The sequence below is a fragment of the Myxocyprinus asiaticus genome, chromosome 11, assembly GCF_019703515.2.
Source record: "Myxocyprinus asiaticus isolate MX2 ecotype Aquarium Trade chromosome 11, UBuf_Myxa_2, whole genome shotgun sequence".
In the NCBI taxonomy this organism is placed as follows: domain Eukaryota; kingdom Metazoa; phylum Chordata; class Actinopteri; order Cypriniformes; family Catostomidae; genus Myxocyprinus; species Myxocyprinus asiaticus.
The window spans coordinates 48,402,315-48,419,723 of record NC_059354.1 but is presented as its reverse complement, the minus strand read 5'-3'; the positions used below and the strand labels follow the sequence as shown (position 1 = coordinate 48,419,723).

At 39.4% G+C, this 17,409-nt stretch overlaps 1 pseudogene; it reads right to left on the bottom strand.

Moving 5' to 3' along the window:
- Window positions 1-17,409, bottom strand: part of LOC127448044 (interferon-induced helicase C domain-containing protein 1-like) — a 43,947-nt pseudogene that overhangs the window by 23,563 nt on the left and 2,975 nt on the right.

Below are 17,409 nucleotides of genomic sequence, written 5' to 3'. Positions count from 1 at the left end.
TATCACGTGCATGACACCACGGAGACTCCGCATATGGAGGATCATACTACTCTCCGCGATCCACGCACAACTTACCACGCACCCCATTGAGAGCGAGAACCATTAATCGTGACCATGAGGAGGTTACCCCATGTAACTATACCCTCCCTAGCAACCGGGCCAATTTGGTTGCTTAGGAGACCTGGCTGGAGTCACTAAGCACACCCTGTATTCGAACTCGTGACTCCAGGGGTGGTAGCTACGGTAGCTAAGTGGTCAAACATTTAACCCTCTCCAACTTCCACCGGCCCCTTTTGCTGTGACTTAAAAATCACTCTGACGACAGGTGGAAAAATACCAATACAAATTATATCATAAATATTAAACATAATAATAATAATTGAAAAATAAACCATGACCTATAGTTTGTTTAACACAAATCTCATAAAATCTTGTTTCATTAAATGGCTACAACAGTGATTTGTCAGGGACATCATTTAATGTTCTCTATTTTTTAAGAGTTGGGACATTAACTTTATTACCACCTGCTGGTGGAATCTCCAAACTGCAAATGCAGAAACTGAGTTTAGACTTTGTGCTGAAAACAGATGTGCTCTGAAACGTCTTAGTGCAATGACCTATTTATCAGGAAAACAGCAAATTGCGCTTTTCGCCACTTCATTAACATACAATACACCCACAGTTTGTGTGCATACACCCACAGATAGTGCAAACACTCCCAACCACACCCACTTGCGCTTTGCGCTGACATGATAATTGCGCTTAGAATTAGCGCTCTCACGAAAATTGGATAAGACATAACGCATGGTCTTTGCACATGGCACTGCGCTTTTGCACGCTCACGAAAATAGAGCCCATAATGTTGATTACCACACAAAAATCATTTCGACCTGTCCCTTGTTTAGAAAATAAATAAATGCAAAATTCATGATTACAGTAAAGCATGTAGAATAAAATTTAATATGGCCAGTTCATAAACATTAAAATTTACTGTTTAAAATGTTTTGTCACAAGACACAAACATTATATTTGCTAATATTAATTTAGTATAATAAAATAGCTTACTAACATTCTGTATAAAATTATATCCAGTGTTACCTTGTAATCTGGTAAACACCGTAATTGTAATCAGTCCTTAATTTTATCAAACTAAAATAATGTGTACACATTATGTTTATGTCTTGTGGCTACACTTTTGAAACAGTGATTATTTTAATGTTTACGGATTGACCCCAGTCACATCCATTGTAAGTGCCTCACTTTAGCCTAGATTTTTGCTTTTTATTTTTTAAATAAGGAATGAGTCTTTTTTTGTGTGTGTGTGTGTGTGTGTGTGTGTGTGTGTGTGTGTGTGTGTGTGTGTGGTAATCAACATAATGCCATAAATGCTGTCGACTGAGCTTAACTTGTATTGAACCCGGAACATTCCTTGAAATATATTAGGCATACATAAATTAATACATAGTCTATTCATAGATTAGAAATATATGTTGGAGAGAGGGGGAGTAAGAATAAGCTCTTGGTTATATTTCTCAACATGTGTTTCTAATCAACAAAGGCGGATAGCACACAACCAAACACTGCTGTGCACCTCCAGTCCACGTCTCCATTTACAGTAGTTAATTGTGCTGCCTTCTAACGTCCCCAAGAGGCCTTTGAAAAAAAGGTGGGAGTCTGCATTTCACAGACCTGACAGCGGTGGTGGAGGAAGGATATTTGATGGGGCCACATTTTATAAATCGGACTCGAAAGGTGCTGCCAGTTTGGCCCCTGAGGGCCCGAATAGGATATGCATTGGAGCTCGGAGTGTGAGAAAATGACAGGAAATCTCAGCTGAATTTGAACCACTCAGGCACCGATGAATGCAACAGACTTTTGGCCTGTGAACCAAAAAAACAAAAAAAAACAATAAAGAGTGTAAAAGCAAAACAAAGAAAAAACAAAGAGCATATGCCACAGAGGGGGAATTCCACCTTGTTGTGAACAGTGCCAGATAGACTCACAGGAGAGCTGGATCAGCCAGAAATCAACTGTCACATGAAACCTCAAAGGAGGAGCTTTGGTCTCCTTTCTATTTCTAACAGGGGGTGAAGCCATTTCACTGGACTCTGAAATAATTCTGTTAATAGTCACTGCAGTATGTGCTTAGAATGAAGGAAAATGTGACATACTTGATAATTTGATCCCAACCTCGTCACCGTTCTTGGCCTTGGCGAAAGAGTTTTCCAGAATCTGTGCCATGCAGATGATGATATCATTGTGCTCTACGACTTGTGGAAATGAGATCTTGAGCTGTGAAGCTCCACTGACCCGCTCGATGGAGTACTGGTGCTGCAGAAACCTGCCAAACTCTGCCTTATAGTGCTGCTCAACCAGAGGGACCTAAATTTTTTTTAGAACAAAACAGAAAATGGGTCAATCACAAATAAGGTTGTCCAACGTGTTAAAATGAGAAATCTTTTAAAAGTCTAGTTTTCTGAGAAATGTATTGAGTCCATGTTGGTTTCACACATTTTTGAAAAACATGTATAGCATTTTCTAAAAAAATATATATATATATATTCAGTGACTTTAAAAATGTCATGTGGTGTAACCATCAAGCACTTTGAATACATGTGTGCACAACTTGATCATTCATTTAAAAAAAGTTTTCAAACATTTTCAAGTTTGGGTAAATCCTCAGGGTGGCAAAAAAAAAAAAATGTGACTCATAAAAATGTCAAAATGTTGATACTGTTTGTGAAGTCTTTCAGTCTTAGGGGTCTAAATGGGTCCTCTTCGTTTTGTTTGTAATGGAAGTGAATGACGCCAATGTATGGAGTGTTTAAAGGTGGACATTTGAAGCTTATTTTATAAAGCATTTACATTAATTCTTTTGTTAAAACTTGTGTATTATTTGAGCTTTGAAGTTGTTTAAATCGGCGTATTTATGGTCATTTTAGGTTTACGAAGTTACATCACCATCGCAGCAGAGTTAGCTTTCCTACTATAACAATTTTAAGAAGCCAATCATCGGATAAAATACTTTTTTAAGTGTCAAGCTGTGAAGGTTTTTTTTATTATTAGTGGTGCTTCCTAAAGATCATAAAATTAGATATAACTTTACACAGAAAAGGTTAGTAAGTGATTTCATCACACTAAAATCATGTTAACACGAATATTGTTTTTTTCTTGTGGCTATACTTTTTAAACAGTATTTTGACGTTTACAGATTGGCCCCATTGACTTTTCCTTGACAGATTTTTCCTTTTTTGAAAGAAAAAGATAGATCAGTTGAAATAATTTTTTGTGGTAATCAACACTATGCCACAAAAGCTGTCGATTGAGCTTAACTTGTATTGAACCTGGAATATTCCTTTAAGACAAATTTTTTATGTTGGTTTGACAAAGCCTTGTCTGAAGCCTTGAAGAGAGGTGTATACTGTAGATTTGATGTACTTGAATACACTTGATGTACTTGATAGACTGTGAATGATTAATGTTCCTCTGAATGGAACAAACTATTTAGAAGAAATCTGTAAAAACCCATAGCAGTGCTGAGTTGTAAATTTTCAGCACACTTTAGCAGATGGGGATTTTCTGCTTGGCCTGACATTATAAAGGTCTAAAATTCAAGACGTGATTCAACAGGGGAAAAAGTCCCTCTGTAAAAGTATCACATAAAAGTATCATCTCACTTCTGCTTTCTGAGAAATGTACCCTAAAAAGCCCCGAGCCTGTTGAACTAATCAACTGTTATTGCTCAGATGTTGCTCTTTCATTGCTCAGAAGATTTACTGGAGCTCCAGTTATGTCGCATTTAAGAAGCAACTTTGTCTCAGATGTTTTTGTTTTTGTTTTTTTACAAATATTCCTTATAAGAAATAAAAATGAACACAAAATGTAACAATTGCTGACATACAGTAAGTGTATAAAGCTATAATTTGGACATGGATGGCATAGCTCAGATCATTTGGTCTTGGAAGAATTTGATGAGAAATATTTGAGTTCATATTTAAATCTCTGACATTTGCTTGCAGACTTTGGTATCTTGGCGAGTCTGAGCACATTCTGAGACAATGTTTAGGTCTCTTCTAATACTTCAGAGGAGACACATGTGAGATTACCAACCTGATCTCAAGATGCATTATAGTGTTTGGATATCATAACATAGCAGTGTGTGAGTAACAGTCTGAAAAAATAAGTGTTTATAAAGTCATAATCAGCCATTGCAGTTGTGATTTGTGTGAATGTACAGTTGTTGTAGCACCTCTAGTGTTCATTTCACCAGGAAACTGCAACAAAACAGAGAATTTGGCACATGTCAGTTTGCAAAAATATAGTTATAGTAGTGTTCATTCAATGAGACTCGGTTGGAGATTACTGGGTCTTTTTTTACTGTTTTAAAATGCCAATAAACTTATGTTGTGTCCATACACTGCTTAACACCCATAAACATGAACTATATTACTTGGCAGAAGAACTGTTTATTCCAAAGATTATTATTGTCAGCAAGGATGAGACAAAAGGTCCAAGTGTGGAGACAATGATCTGATATTTATTTAACAACACAGCAATGCTGGTAAAGCTTTAAATCGGGGGGTTTGTAGTATGTTCGTAGGCTTGTGTGCGTAGTGGTTGTGTGCAGAACAGTTCCAGTGCAGAGAGGTATCGCTGAGGAGAAACTCAGGAGAAGCGTCAAAGGAGGGGAGGCAACAGGCAGAATGGTAACCATAATCCCGGCGCATGCAGCACAGACTGGTAACCAGTACACAGAACACAATACAGGGTATACTAGGGCAAAGGAAGAGAGTGGTAAGCAACAGGACTCAAACAAACAATCAATCAACGAACACAAAAAAAGACTGAGGTAGATATAGCCAGGGAACTAATGGCGATCAGATTCAGATCACCTGCAGCAAGCTGGAATGATCAGCGTTGCCATGGTAACAATCAAGGCTTCCATGGCAATGCTGATTTTGCGAGCCAGTGACACCTGAACCCAACAGAGAGAACATTTAATCACAAACTAGAACAAAACCAATGGACTAACTGAGACCGTGACACTACCACACGCAACGCAGGGTCTTTTCAAGCTCTTTGTTCCTCCGCTCCATCTGCCCATTAGTCTGGGGATGGAACCCAGAGGACAGACTTACAGTACCCCCAGCTGTCGGCAGAATTCTGCTCAAAAGCGTGACACAAACTGGGGTACCCTGTCAGAAACCATATTGACCGGGAGGCCATGAATGCGGTAGATGTGATTAATGACTTCAACCACTATCTCCCTCACTGAAGGTAATTTGGGTAGGGGAATAAAATGAAAAATGGTCCACCATGTTCAAGAGGACTGTGTTGCCATGGGAAGGGGGGAGACCGGTAACAAAGTCCATGGCGATGTGAGACCAGGGTCTCGAAGGGACTGACAGCAGTCGGAGGAGCCCAGCCGGAGGCTGACAGGAAGTCTTGTTAGTGGCACAGACAGGGCAAGCGGAAACGTAACGCCGAACATTCTGTGTTAGTGACGGCCACCAGAATCGCTGTTTAATGAACACCTGAGTACAAGGAGCCCCTGGATGACAGGCGACATTGGACGAGTTGCCCCACTGGAGAACATGCATCTGGACTGACCACGGAACAAATAACAGACCCGTTGGGCATCCATCGGGTGAGGTGGTGTAACGCAGCACGGAACGGAACGGACTTTAGACTCCACGTCCCAAGACACCATGCCCACCACCCGGGACGCGGGGAGGATGGTATCCGAAGGGGTGTTGGAGGTCCCAAGTTCAAAACATCGGGATAGAGCATCGGGCTTTGTGTTCTTGGAGCCCGGAGGGTAGGATAAAATGAAATCGAAACGGGTGAAAAAAGCATCCAATGAGCATGTCTAAAGTTAAGACGTTTAGCTCTGCGGATATACTCGAAGTTCTTATGGTCAGTCCAGACTATGAAAGGTACCCAAAAAACCTCTAACCAGTGACGCTATTCCCCCAAGGCCGGTCTGACAGCCAACAACTCCCTATTACCGATGCCGTAATTCCGTTCGGCTGGGGTCAGATGATGCGAAAAGAAGGCACACGGATGCATCCTCCTGTCCGAAGAAGAGCGTTGAGACAGCACCGACCCCAAACTCTGACGCATCCACCTCCACCACAAACTGATGTGAAGGGTCAGGAGTATTAAGAATGGGAGCAGTAGTAAACCTTTAAATTTGGAAAATTCAGCTTCTGCCCGTGAGAACCAATAGAACTTAGTTCGGGTAGAGGTGAGATCCGTCAGTTCGCGAGCTGACTGAAGTTTCTAACTAATCGTCGGTAAAAATGAGCGAACCCCAGAAATATTTGCAAAGACTTGTGGGAGTCTGGGGTTGGCCAAACAGAAACCACTTTAACTTTAACAGGGTCCATGCGCACTCCCTCGGACGAGACGATGAAACCCAGGAATGGAACAGATTGCGCATGAAAAACACACTTCTCCACCTTAAACAGTCGGTTCTCTAGCAGTCACTGAAGCACCTGCCTGACATGCTGGACATGGTCCTCAATATTCTGGGAGAAGATCAGAATATCGTCTAAATGGTCAAAAATGAATTGATAAACCATGGCCTGAAGCACGTCATTCATGAACCAGTGGAAGACAGCTGGGGCACTGACTAATCTGAACGGCATGACCAAATATTCAAAGTGCCCCTATGGGGGTTAAAAGCTGTCTTCCACTCACCCCCTTCCTGATCTGAATCAGGTGATAAGCACTGTGTAGATTCAACTTCGTAAAGACAGACACCCCCTGCAAGAGTTCGAAAGCTGAAGACATCAACGGCAAAGGATAGCTATTCTTCACCATGATATCATTCAGCCCCTGATAATCTATACAGGGTCTAAGCGAGCTGTCCTTCTTGCTCACGAAGAAGAACCCCCGCCCCTGTAGGGGAAGAGGAAGGGCGGATGAGACCGGCTGCCACAGAATCATTAATATATTTATTCATGGCCACCCTCTCGGGAGCAGAGAGCGAATACAACTGACCTCATGGAGGAGAAGTCCCAGGGTGTAGATCGATTGCACAATCATACGGGCAATGAGGAGGAAGGGTCGTGGCATGGGACCTACTGAACACCACCCCCAGATCGTGGTTTGCCATGGATACACTGGATAAATCCACTGGTTCAACCTGAAAAGACACGCACAATGGGAGAGACAATAAGGCCCCAGGCTAGAACAGAATTGGTTAACCAGTCAAAATGTGGATTGTGTGTTGCCAACCAAGGATATTCCAGTACCACCGTTGTAGAGGGAGAGCAGACAAGCAGAAAGGAGAGCTGCTCAGTGTGGTTGCCTGTGACGAGGGTGAGCGGCTCCATAGAATGTGTTAAGATAGTCAGGGGTGAGCCGCTAAGGGAGTCCGCCGTAATGAGTTTGGCCAACTTTACCATCGGAATCTGCCACCTGGAATCCGTGGCGGCATCAATGAAGTTTCCCTCCGCTCCGGAGTACACCAGGGTGGAAACAGAGTGAATAGTCGTTCCGTGCTGCAGCCGGGCCGGGAGAACAGGTCGTTATGCGGGGTTTTTGCTCAGAGGAATTGTTGTCGCCAGTATTCCCTTGTCTACCGGCAGGCGGAGGCTTTTACCGGATAGTTGCCGATGACATGACCAGGACTAGCACAGTAGAGACAAAGCCCCTCAGACATACAGCGCTGCCTCTCTCTCTGTGATAAGCCTGTCCTCCCAATCTGCATGGGTTCTGTTTCGGGTAGTTGCTCTGATATCCCGGCGCAGGAGTGGGAGGATGGTAATGGTCAGCCGGCTTGGGAGGTGAGGAGCGACACTGACTGCATCAGAGTACAAGGCGCTGGTAAACGCTAATGGCCAGAGTGACCAGGTCAAAACGGGAAGGCAATTCCAAAGTGTAAATCTTATCTTGGATTGTATCAGATAAGCCCTCCAGGAACTGACTCCAATGGGCTGTCTCATTCCATTCGCCGAATGTGACAAGAGTGCGGAACTTGATAGCATAGTCCGCAACAGAGCGGTAACCCTGAGTCAAACCAGACAGAATCCTAGAAGCTTCTTGTCCAGGTACAGATCCGTCAAAAACTCGAAGCTCAGACGAAAACTCCTGGAATGACGAGCAGCAAGGGTGGCAACTCTCCCATACAACAATTCCCCACTGGCCAGCCTTCCTGGTCAGGAGCGTGATAACGAATGCAGAATTAACTGCCTCCGTGGAGTAAGTTGATGGCTGCAGCGAGAAACAGAGCGAATACTGCGTGAGGAACGTGCGACAGGACCCCGCCTCACCTGTGAATGGAGGTGGAGAATTGACCTGGGCCTCAGAGCGTCCAGCGCTAGGGAGAACCGCTGGGGCCGGTGAAGAAACCTCAGCAGTGGAGTCAGAGTCAGGAGACTGATGGAGTTGTGAGAGTTGTTGAATCAATTATGTGAGTTCCGCTAGCTGAGAGGCCACTATTTCAGTGGCATGGTTTTATTGTATTATTGTTAATACATTTAACAATTTATTGAGCATTGTTTTAATTTTACCATGTTTAAGAGGTTTGCTTTTATTTCTGTTTATGTCAGTTTTAGGACCACAACTAATCAGACACAATAATAAGTTACAGGTGACTTGCTTATATTTGTAGTCGATGGGTACACTAAAAATGTTCCTGACAAAAGTACAATTTAAACAAAGCATAAAATTAGTTCAATTAATGCCAGAGCAAATGTCAACCTGGTCTCATGTGAAGTCGTAATAATAGTACAAGATGGCAGAATCATAAGAAACATACATAAGGGTTGGCTCATACAAAAACATCTGACTTTTACTCCTATAGAGAAAAATCAACGAACAAATGAACTGTTATGATGATTTTTTTCTAAGTTTAAACCCTTTCCCAAACTCTAAACCTAACCATGATTTGAATATGAAAATTACTTGTCTAACACAAAAGAAAGAAAAAATAGGGTTTGGAACGAAACGAGGGAAGAATGAATAAATAATAAATATGGAACGATTTTTTTCATATCAAGTGTTGGATATGGCTAGCTAAAAATTGATGCCTGTATTGTATTGATTTGAAATTCTACGTGTTGAGTCATCATGAGACTTTGCTGTTAAATGTAGTTGCTTTGCCATTTACCAAACTTGTTACATTTTAAGTTTTAAAAGTTTGTGTTAAAAGTTCAAAAGTCCAAATTCTTTACATTTAGACATATACTTTTTCTTTGATGGCAGTGCAGGACCTTGTTAACCAGAACAACAACTTTCCCAGGTTGTCCCATACGCCTTCTCCTCTTCAAATGTTTCTTAGTGATGTACACGGCAACCCTGGTTTTCCCACTTCCTGTTGGGAGGCAGACGATGATGCTCCTGCCCTCTAGAGCCAGTCTCACCACCTCCATCTGATAGCCATGTGAAACAATGTCCCGCTTACTCACTGAGACGACAAGAGAGCAGGAGAAACAGAGAGGTCAGGTTCCAGTCCATAAATCGTGATCCTGCAATTAGACAGTTAAACATTTGCAACTACAGCTGTGTTTTCTTTGTCCCTACTATGACTATAATAACACTGTTTATGAAGTTACCAACTGTAATTGTGCAAGTCTGCTTCTGTGCTACTGTATAAATGGACTGTAAACTCTTAAATTGTTATACTTAAATTTATAAACTCGTTATACTTAAATTGCCAGTCTGATTCAATATGGGTTAACTCTGTGTATCCTGGTACAATTACCCTAGAAAAACAGACAGAGCTTTTGGGAGATGAGAATTTAACTCATCAGGTGAAGTAGCTTTTTTCATTTATTCAAATAACTCGGTAACTCGGGGAGGTGCTCTGCCAGTATTTAAATTAAATTTGTTTAGTCTGTTAGTTCATATGCAAGTAACATATCGAGATATGTTCCAGAGGAACTTTTTTATTGCTCAGAAGTTGCTCTTTCATAATTTAGGCGACTTAAAGGGAAATTCTTTTTTTTTTTTTTTTTTTTTTTACATGTACGATGACAGACTATCAGCCTCAGTCAACATTTGTTCATACAATGAATATGAATGGTGACTGAGACTGACATTGTGTCCTACATCTTATTTTCCATGAACGAAAGTCGCACAGTTTTGTAACAGGGTGAGTAACTGATGACAGAATTTTCATTTTGGGGTGAACTATTCCTTTAATTTCTCAGTTATGTTTCTTTCAAGTATAAACATTCTCTCAGATGTTTCTCCTACTGTAATCCTTTTGGAGGAATAAAAATGAAAACAAATGAGAACATTGTTGACATACACTAAGCATATAGAATAATACAATTAATTTGGATAGCATAGTTGGACTGAAATCATACCAGTCTGATTTTTGCGAAGTCGCACTAATAGACCTAGATAATGCGATTTGAAGCTCAGCTTCGTTCAGCATGTGTAGATGTTAATCTAAAATTAATATTTAAACAATATAAAAATATTCATTTTTAAACAACACAATACTAATGTGTTAACTTGGGAAGAGTTCAGAAATCAATATTTTGGTGGAATAACCCTGATTTTCAATCACAGCTTTCATGCATCATGGCATGCTCTCTACCATTCTTTCACATTGATGTTGGGTGACTTTATGCCACTCCTGGTGTGAAAATTCAAGCAGCTTGGCTTTGTTTGATGGCTTGTGGCCATCCATCTTCCTCTTGATCACATTCCAGAGGTTTTCAATGGGATTCAAGTCTGGAGATTGGGCTGGCCATGACAGGGTCTTGATCCAGTGGTCTTCCATCCACACCTTGATTGACCTGGCTGTGCGGCATGAAGCATTGTCCTGTTGGAAAAACCAATCCTCAGAGTTGGGGAACATTGTCAGAACAGAAGGAAGCAAGTTTTCTTCCAGGATAACCTTGTACTTGGCTTGATTCATGCTTCCTTAACAAAGACGAATCTGCCCGATTCCAGCCTTGCTGAAGCACCCCCAGATCATCACTGATACTCCACCAAATTTCACAGTGGATACGAGACACTGTGGCTTGAAGGCCTCTCCAGGTCTCCATCTAACCATTAGACAACCAGTTGGAGGATTTTCATTTTATTCAAACACATACCTATAAATAGTAAATCCAGAGAAACTGATAATTTTGCAGTGGTCTCTTAATTTTTTCCAGAGCTATATATATACCGAAGTGAGATCACTTCGCTATGCACACAAAAGCTATTTTATACTAGCAGCAGACCTTGGTCTGGAAAATGCGTCTTCGCTGCTCTGCAAATGGGAATATTTTTTCTGGCAGTGAGGGTGATTTAGCACTTTCTTGGGGGGATGTGATAGGGGAAAGTTGTGTGGTTGAGAGCTATAACAGAACCACTAAGAATGTGACACAACTTGGATATTCATTTCCATTCTTTCCCTTTATAATAATAACTCTGAAAATAATTTCCTGTGAGTTAATTGCTGACAGAGACAGTTGTGGATAAGGGGTCATATAAGGATTTTTATAAAAGAATCGAAACGACATAGAAGCTGAAGAGTCAAAGAGTGAAGAGATAAAGTGTCTTCCTCTTCAAGTGGTGAACTGGCAAATAACTTATTGTATGATGTGATAAAAACTGTACATTCAAAGGCATGACCAGTATTAAAGTAGGGTTAATTTTAATAACTATATTACAAGAGGGTTATGTGGAGTTATTTCAGTTCAAATGGAGTTGCTAATTTCAAGGTTCCCTCACATTTTGACCACTGCATTTGACTTTTTCATTTGTTCACAATTACTGAATAAGGATTACTAAAGGGGTAGTTTATACAAAAATCTTCATGTCCTCCATGAGAGATGGTCTTTCAAAGTGGCTCGTGTGTTCACGTAAGAACAGGACTTGACATTAACATCCGCCCATCCGCCAAATGCGGGTAGAAACATTCTTGTGCTAGAAAAAGCAAATCGCAACACAACAAATAGAGCAGAACGCAGGTGTCTCGAGATGCGTTTTTATCAGTTGAAGTTCTTTTTAACTTGACACGGCATCTAAAAATGCTGCGCTCCCGTGAAGGATGCTAAAACACAGTGAAATGTATCCTGATACTGTTTTACTGTGTGAGAAACCACTCTAAATGATTCAGAATGATTTGAATCGATTCAGACCGTTTTGCAAGCCCGTTTGGCCAATTCACTGAAAAGAACTGACTCAAAAGAACTATTAATTTGCAAATTGGGCATCACTAGTTCTTTTAAACATCCAAAAGAAATACGAGACACACTTCATGACTGATGAAATATTCTGAGAGAAACTGTTTCTCAGGTCAGTTGGAGTGCTTATGGTACTCACAGTGCAGCTGCAGGCACTACTGCATCTCGCGTTCAGCGTTTTATAAGCACTAAATATGACTCTCATAACTTACATGCATATTTGTGTGGGTGAATGAAGTGCACTTTCGTGCGAACCGCTGCAGCGCACATCAGTGTGCTCCAGAGGTAAGATCGCCTGAGCTCCGGGACAGCACAGAGCGAAACTTGCCTGATTCAATTGGGCTTCACTCAATATTGTGGTGACTGTTGGAGACCCACTTGATTGATTTCTACAGAGAATGTTCTAGTATAAAGCTCTTTATGGAGGAAGTCGAATCTCTCAAACTGCAAGCACAATTTAGAATGGATAAAGGGGATAAAGGGGTTAAAATCTGGACTTACATGGACAAATGGAAAAAACAAATATTGACAAAGTGTTCCTTCTGTTCTATCCTACTCTTCTTCTAACTGGTCATGTTTGCCTTCAGATATTCTAAATATGACTTAAATTATTAGGCCTGTGTCCTGCTGAACTCATATTATTCTTGTTCAAATAAAATGTACAAACAAATGCATGCAGTTACAGTCACCAGTCACTTTTACCCCTTTTTGTGGGGCGGGGGATTTGGCTAGTGAAAACGCTGAGTGGCTAGTGACTTTGGAATACCACTAGCCACAGTGGCTGGTGAGCCAAAAAGTTATTGTCAAGCCCTATGCGAGAACATGTGTAACCGGTCCTCGATCTGCTCAGAACAAGGAGGCTAAAGGCTACAGTCTCTAGCATCAGTCTCTAGTGCACTTCTTGAGGCCAGTGGAGTGAGGTTTACACACTTCACAGCACGTACTAGCTGGCTCCCGTTACACATGTATTTAGTTAATTTTTTTCTTTTTTTAAGATCTCTTCTGAATCTCTTCAGTAGACATTTGAGGAGTCTTTTTCTCCAGAGATCATCAAAAGTTTCAGTCTTCTCTCCATTAAATCTCACTGTTCTCTACTGAAACAAAGAAAGATCTGTTTTGTCATTTTTATTCCTTGTGACTTTAAATGTCTTTAATAGCATGTGTTTGCAATCGAGAAGACTGGCTGTTCTCCGAACTCTTCTGTGAGCATTTGGAACATATTCTCAATGTATTGTGAATGATTAAGGGTCACTGAAGAGATCCACAACTCCCTCTCAAACACTCTGAATCCAATAGATAAACAGCTTGTGTTTTAACTAAATAAATGTGCATTTTACTAGTCTTGTGCTCAGTTTATGTGCCCTTAAAAAGTTCAATTTCAGTTGAACAAAAACAATAATGCATCTTTTTAAAATGTTATGTACAGTGAAAGCTTTAGTCAGACTGAAATCATACCAGTCTGGTTTTTGTGAAGTCACACTAACAGACCTAGATAATGCGATTGAAGCTCAGCTTCGTACAGCATGTGTAGATGTTAATCTGCCCATAATTGGCATTGCATGCTCCAAAAGACAGAAGTAACACGTGACACACTTCCTCAGCTGATGTCCTTCATTGATTTAGGATTCTTTATGGCGTCAGAATTATATCACCAGATCCTGAATTGAAATGATCTTGAAAAAAGACTGAGTGTAAATTGATGTTATCGAAAAATGTTGCTGTTAATTTTAAATATTTGAAAAAATTTGGTGTGAATTCACCTAAAAAAAAAATTCAGGTTATGAAATTCAAGTATTTATTATTCAAGTGGTGGATTTCAGGTTGTGAAATTCAGGTCTAAATATTCTGGTTGTGTTCAGGTGGCAAAATTCGAGGATGACATCCGGGAATGCAAGGAAGAGCAAACGAGCGTCGATGTAATCCATCTCTCTCTTGGACAATCACAAAGTGATGGAAACAGCTCAAAAGTCATTCTAAACAACTGTAAAAACAACACTGTGAAAACACAAAAAGGTATAATTAGGGATACTTATTATTAGGGATGTGCCCGAAGCCGAATACCTTATTCGGAAAGGCACGAATAATGACTTCAAAACGAATAGCGGATTCATCCAAATAATATAAAAAAATATTTGCATGACTGATTATCCAAGAGACACAAGGATAAAGCGATATTTTAAATAGACATACAAAATTACAAAGAATGTATGAATCTGTGCAGCCAATATTTCTAAAGTGTAAACCTTATGAATGTAAATTCAATGTTAAATTCCTAACCTGAAGTGATGATTTCACGTCGGAGCTCATCTATCCGTCTTTTAAAGTTGACCACATTTATATCCACATCAGCGATTATGGAAATTATCTGGTTAAAACTTTATTCTGAAAAAAATGCTCCATAAAGGTTTAAATGCTCCTTAGAATTACACATGCATTTAGTTGTTTTTGTGTATCGCATAAGAAAGTCTTGGATTTGGAACAACATGAGGGTTTTTTTTATTCCTGTCTAAGTGGGCAGTTCTTGGCCAAAGTAAGCTGCAAACTGGACCCGACTTTATGTCGACAGTCAAAACTGTACTGTAACTGTACCTGACTGATCAACGTCCTCTGCGAGATCTCCCTCCTCTTCCTCCTCTCCCTCTTTGTACATGTCGACCTCTGAAAGAGAACACATGCACTGCTGTTAGTTGTGGCACCTCTGTGCATATATCTTAGGCCAGAAACATCCTCTACACAAGTATGCAAATGCAGATGCAAATGTTTGGCCAACACACTGCAAGAACACTCAACAAAAATGTACTTTCACTATCGTCAGTTTTACTCGATTCAGCTAAAACTTTAACTTGAGCAAAATGAATATAAAGGGGGAGACTTGTTAGTGTTTGCTGTTTTGTTATGTTGAGATATAGAAGAACTGCTGGGTTGCACTTTATTTTACAGCACGAGTACTTTCAGTATACTTACAGTGTACTTACCCAAGAAATTATTGAGTAATACTAGGTAACTACATGTACTTAATATGGGTTAGATTAGGGTTAAGGTTAGGTTTAGGGTTAGTACCTAGTAATTCCTGTAGTTGTTGTAATTATATAGTACGTAAATGTAGAACATTACTGTAAAATAAAGTGCTACCGATTTCTGTTTTGTTGTAGTTTTGGGGATTACCATCATGGTGAAGAGTGGAGCTTGAGCCTTGGTTGAGGACCAGTACATTTTAGATATTTTAAATTTTGCTTGATCCATTCAGCAATTGCTGCGTTAACTATAGCATTGTGACCAAATTGCGCTCAGTAGTGCTTCCCACCAGCATGTGTTTAGCATATTAACAATTCCCGTCACTAGCTAGCATATCACAGAAGACTTTCATTTAAGTTATTTTGACATGTTAAAGTTTGTTGGGTTCAATTGATTCAGTTATGTTCCCTCTAAGTATTTAATTTTTAAGAAATTACATGGCAATAAGTAAACTCATTTCAAACATGTGGAACCACTTTCCATGACTGAATCAAGTTCAGCCAAAGAGTTATTTTTTTGAGTGAATGTGTATCATGTTGAACATACTTAAAGGGATAGTTCACCCCAAAATGAAAATTCTCTCAATTATCTCACCACTCTCACCTTTTTTCTTCTGCAGAACACAAATGAAGATTTTTAGAAGAATATCTCAGCTCTGTATGTCCTCACACTGCAAGTGAATGGTGACCAAAATGTTTAAGCTCCAAAAAGCATAAAGGCAGCATAAAAGTAATCTGTAAAACTCCACTGGTTTAATCCATGTCTTCTGAAGCAATATAATAAATGTGGGTGAGAAAAAGATAAATATTTAAGTCCTTTTTATCAAAATTATCCTCCCTGCCCAGTAGGGGGCGATATGCACAAAGAATGCAAATCGCCAAAAACACAAGAAGAAGAATGTGAAAGTGAAAGTGGAGATTTATAGTAAAAAAATTACCTAAATATTGATCTGTTTCTCACCCACACATATCATAACACTTCTGAAGACATTTATTTGATCACTGGAATTATATGGATTAATTTTATGCTACTTTTAAGTGTTTTTGGAGCTTCAAAATCTTGGTACCCATTCACCCATTGTATGAACCTACAGAGCTAAAAATCTTTGACTAAAAATCTTTTTATTTTACAAGTTAACGCATAACACACAGAGGCATGGAAAAATATGGCAAAACCAAAGTAGTGGATACCCTATTGACACTGCAATGAGGTTGTATTCTTTAACCAGAATTAGTTAACCAATGTTAATGTTAATTCCATACTCATATATTTTAACATTAAAAGCTGTTTTAAAACATTAATGAACAACTGTAAATGTTTAACCCTAAATCGCATGAGCATTATTTATTTATTTATTACATAATTTCATATCTCAGTCTTTAGCAATCTGGCACTTTTATCTATTATATAGGGATCTATAAAATGCCCAGACAGAAAATAGAAAATAAATATGGTTATATTTTAGTTATACTTTGGTGTTTTATTTTTTTACTATATATATATATATATCAAAGAGATGATGCAACAAATGATAGAATAGGATTCATTACTTCCACGCTGAAATGTTATGAGATGTAACTAGCTGTCCAACGCCTACACCTAACACATAAGCTTCACAGTAAGTTACACATACTGTATGTATTTTCTCAGGCACTTATTGAGTCTACATAGATGTACAACTTGCATAATTTCAGTAGTACATGCAAATGTCAACAGACATAACATACTGTTCATGTGTTACACTTGCTATAGTTCCACGTTGCTTCTTCGTCAAATAGTTATGTCAAATATAAATCAAGTCAATCACTGAAACATCAGTGCCACCTGGAGTAACAAATAACATGTATAATATGTATGTGTACACGCATATGGAATAATGATAATTCACCACCTTTGTGCAGAAAAATCGACATGATATAGTGATAGTTTTTATGAATATGGCACTCATTTGTCTTGGAATAAAGAAATAGATATCCTGTGATAGTACACTTAAATAGATATGAACAAATTATAAAAATAAGATTTATAGAAGTGGAAATATGTATTGCGACACTATTACATACATGTATCTCGGGCCACTAAAGACCCTATACACTTTTCAAAATTAAACAATAAAAATATATTTTTATTGTCAATAGGAAATATAAATGTTAGACTCCCATACATTACTTTTGCAAATAGAAAATATTAGAATAGAAGAACAGGGAGCCCTGCAACAGATGTCATGGCCCCCACAAAGCCCCCCACTGAACATCGT